The sequence below is a fragment of the Lonchura striata genome, chromosome 1A (assembly GCF_050655825.1).
Source record: "Lonchura striata isolate lonStrDom1 chromosome 1A, ASM5065582v1, whole genome shotgun sequence".
NCBI classification, from domain to species: Eukaryota; Metazoa; Chordata; class Aves; order Passeriformes; family Estrildidae; genus Lonchura; species Lonchura striata.
The window spans coordinates 2,364,080-2,367,644 of record NC_140741.1 but is presented as its reverse complement, the minus strand read 5'-3'; the positions used below and the strand labels follow the sequence as shown (position 1 = coordinate 2,367,644).

The following is a 3,565-nucleotide window of genomic DNA, read 5'->3' as shown; positions in this document are numbered from 1 at the left end:
GGCCCGCCGGGATGGGCCCGGGGCTGCCGCTTCGGCTCCCGGCGGTGCCGCCTCTGCCCCGGCGGGCGGGTCGGGGTCTCTCTCGGGCCGGAGCACCGGGGCGGCGCCGGGGCCGAGCCGGCGGCGGCGGCGATTTCCCGGGGCTGACCGAGACCGGCCGGGGCGCGGGGACCCCCGTGCCGCCCCAGCACCCCCAAACCCCGCCGCTCCCCGCCGTGCCAGGGAATTTTCTTTTTCCCGGTGCAGGCCGAGACATTTCTGTGAGAAAACTCAAAAGTCAGGGGTACGGGGTCTGAGGGGAGAGAAGAGATTCTGGTATAAATCCAAAACGCGTTGTGAAAAACAACATGGAAGAGCTCATTTGCTCTCCCAGCCCGGTTTCTGTGTGACCGTCTGTGATTCCAGCTGCTCCGCTGGCACTGGCAGCCTGCGGGGCTCGAAGGACTTGCCAGGTGCCCAGCACGACAGAAAAGAACGGGAGAACTCCCCGGCTCTGGCAGCGGAGCCTCTCGGCAGTGTCCCGAAAGCCCCGCAGTGCCAGCATCTCTGCATGGAAGCTGAGGGGCTCCAGCGCAGCCCCTCTGCAGCGTTCCTCTGCAGCTGGCACTGCCCAGCGCCCCTGACCAGGGTTTGGGGTCCCTGCACAGCCCCCGGCGCAGCCCCCTGGCTTCTTCCAGCTCCCTTCAGCCAGGATGATTTTCTCGGGGGTAGGAGCACCCAAAGCCAGCGGAACTGGCCTCAGCCACTTTCCGTGGGATCTCTCCTCTTCCTTCCTCACCAAATTCCCACTGTCAAAACCCAGCTTGAGGCACAGATCCCCATCCCCTCAATCTCTCCAAGGAATTGGGCTCGGATTTCCCAATCCAGCAGGGCAGAAATGCTCTTGTCCTTACCGTGCATCCTAATTGCAGTAATGGCTTAAGAAATAATTGAAAGAAATTAAAGGAATGAAGAGAAATTAAATAAGAGCTGCCAGCTCCAACTAAGGGATGCTCAAACCCCTTACCAACAATTCGCTTTAATTAACCGACTCAAACAAAGTAATCAACACCACATTGATACAGTAGGATTCTTTTTAATCGAGTTATAGATAAATATTGCAGAATGTAAAAACCTTTGTAAATCCAGAAACTCTTTCAAGAGATAGACAGGGCACAGCTGCAGAGAGTCTTGGGGAGTTCAGGGGAAAAACCCCAAAGTTTTCAGTGTTTAGCATCTCCCACCCTGTCGTCACTGACAGCAAACACGGCTTCAGCCTCGGGAAAACACGGAGAGTCAGGGATTTTACAGATCCTGGTCTCACCTCAGCCTCTCAGCAGGTACAGTCTGCAGGGAGAGGGAAGAAAAAGGGTCAGAATGGACAGCCTACTTCCAGAAAATCATCACCATTCATAAAGCACTAAGCAGAGCTGTAAGAACTTCCCCAAAGGTTCATTTCCCTGCGGACTGAGGGCTCTCAGTTGAAGCACGGGCTGGACCTGCCACGGACAGACTCCAGGAACCCCAGAAGTAAAAGCCACTGGGCCAATTCCAGAAAACATTCCAAAATCAGGCTCCTAGGATGTGACCATCTCCTCTCTCACCTGGAGGTGGAAGCACAAGGAATGATCTTCCCTCCTGTGGGTTTTCTGGGATCTGCAGTGAACCGCAGGGGGAAGAAAACAAAGCCTGAATATTTCGCACGACTGGAACAGAAAAGTGGGGAAAAGGGAGGCAGGGGCACTGCTGGGGTGATAACTGGGATCCAGCCTCTCCACACCAATGGAAGCAGAGACTGAGTGACAGAGCCTTTGGGACCACTTTGCTGGGATTCATAGGAAAACGGGTGAGTTTTATTTTGGCAATAAAGCCAAGCTGCTTCTCACCTCATCAGCCGGGTACAGCAGCAGCACCCGCAGGAACCTGGCCAGGTGGCTCTGCCTGGCAGAGGGCTCCCCACTTCCTGGGAATTGTGTGCTACAGGGCTGTGCCACTGGCCATTAAAACAGTTCCCACCTGGCCCTTCACAAAGGCAAGGTGCTTTTTCCATACAGCAAATGGTTTTTGAATTAAGAAGGTAACACTATACTCAACTGGAGAAGAAAAAAGTGAGAGCTGTAAAATTTTCCCACGCCAGGCAAAAAAGAAAGCCAAATCAAACCAAAACGAAAAGTAGCATAACAATGAAAAAAACCCCAAAACATATCAAGCATATTTCAAGAGAGTTTAAATCTGAATGAAGTGATTTACTTAGAGGCTTGAAAATCTGCCATGCTGCAAAAATCTAACTGCTGCAATAAAAGCCTTTTCTTACATCACATTTTAGCCCTGAATTTGCAAAAACCCCTGCCAAACTAACAATTCACCACATACAGTTCTTGAGTCATTCCTGTCCTTGAGCACGAGTCAAGCTAAAGTTATGGAGACAAGAAAAACATAAGTGACTCAATGCTGCTCCTTTGGAAATTACAGAATCAGAGGGAGGGTTTTCCTTAGCTTAGGAAAAATGCACAGCCAGTTCAGCAGATACTGAATAGCAGGGAAGTCAGGAGATACGTGCTTTGCTGTCAGAGACAAACATATAAATAAATATTTACATTAAGCCAGAGGTCTACAGATGGTCTGATCAGAAGTCTTGATGCAGAAAACCAGCCCTGGGGTATCCTCTTAAGGGACACAGGAGGAACTCCTTGGCTGGGACACAGCCTCGCTCAGCGCTGCTCCCATGGCTCTCGGCTCTTTGCCAGTGCTTGCAGTGTCCCCGCAGATCCCAGAGGATGGCAGGGCCAAGGCTCCCGTTCGCTCCTCCGGCACTCAGCGAGTGTTTCCTGCCACGCCCCCTGTGCAGAGCAGCCACGCGCGGCTCGCCGGTGCTCAGCCCTGCCTCCAGGGCTTTGAATGGCACATCCACCTGCAAAATAGGCAGGGAGAGCTTCTGGCTCACACGCGGGATTTGACAACACAAAGAGCACGCGTGGGTGTCAGAAAGGGCTCAAATCTCATCTCACACCACCGAGAGGGGGAATGGAACGGAGCAGCGGGGCAGGGACAGGACAGGACAGGAAGGAGCCGGGTTTGGGGGGGACACGGAAACGGGGGAAAGAGAGGTAACTGAACACGGGCAGGAGCATGGAGCGGGAGAGAGAGGGACAGGAGGGGATCCTCCCGGCGCCCCGGCTCCGCCCCGGCTCAGCCCCGCCCGGGCTGCTGCGCTCGGCAGAGCTCGGCTCCGTTCGGCTGGACTCGCCTCCTCGGCCAGCTTCGGCTACTTTCGGCCACGCTCGGCTATTTCCGGCCGCATTCGCCTCCATTCGCCTCTTCGGCAAAGCTCGGCTCGCCTCGGCTGAACTCGGCAAAGCTCGGCTCCGCTCGCCTCCTCGGCCCCTTTCGGCCGCTTTCGCCCACGCTCGCCTAGTCCCGCCCGCTCCCGCCTCCATTCGCCCACTCCCACAGCTCGGCTCCCTCCGCCCGGCCCCGGCTCCCTCCGGCTCACACATTTCCTCAGGGCACCTCAGCACAGGTTGCACACAGAAGCTGTGGCTGCCCCCGGATCCCTGGAAGTGTCCAAGGCCAGGCTGGACAGGGC

At 55.5% G+C, this 3,565-nt stretch overlaps 1 long non-coding RNA gene across 1 annotated transcript; it reads right to left on the bottom strand.

The window, feature by feature from the left end:
• Positions 1-1,058: 1,058 nt before the first annotated feature.
• Positions 1,059-3,202, bottom strand: LOC146763341 (uncharacterized). The gene is made up of 2 exons (XR_014951971.1): positions 2,577-3,202; positions 1,059-1,326 (listed from the first exon to the last, which is right to left on the bottom strand). It is a non-coding gene; the product is annotated as an uncharacterized LOC146763341 (long non-coding RNA).
• Positions 3,203-3,565: the final 363 nt, after the last annotated feature.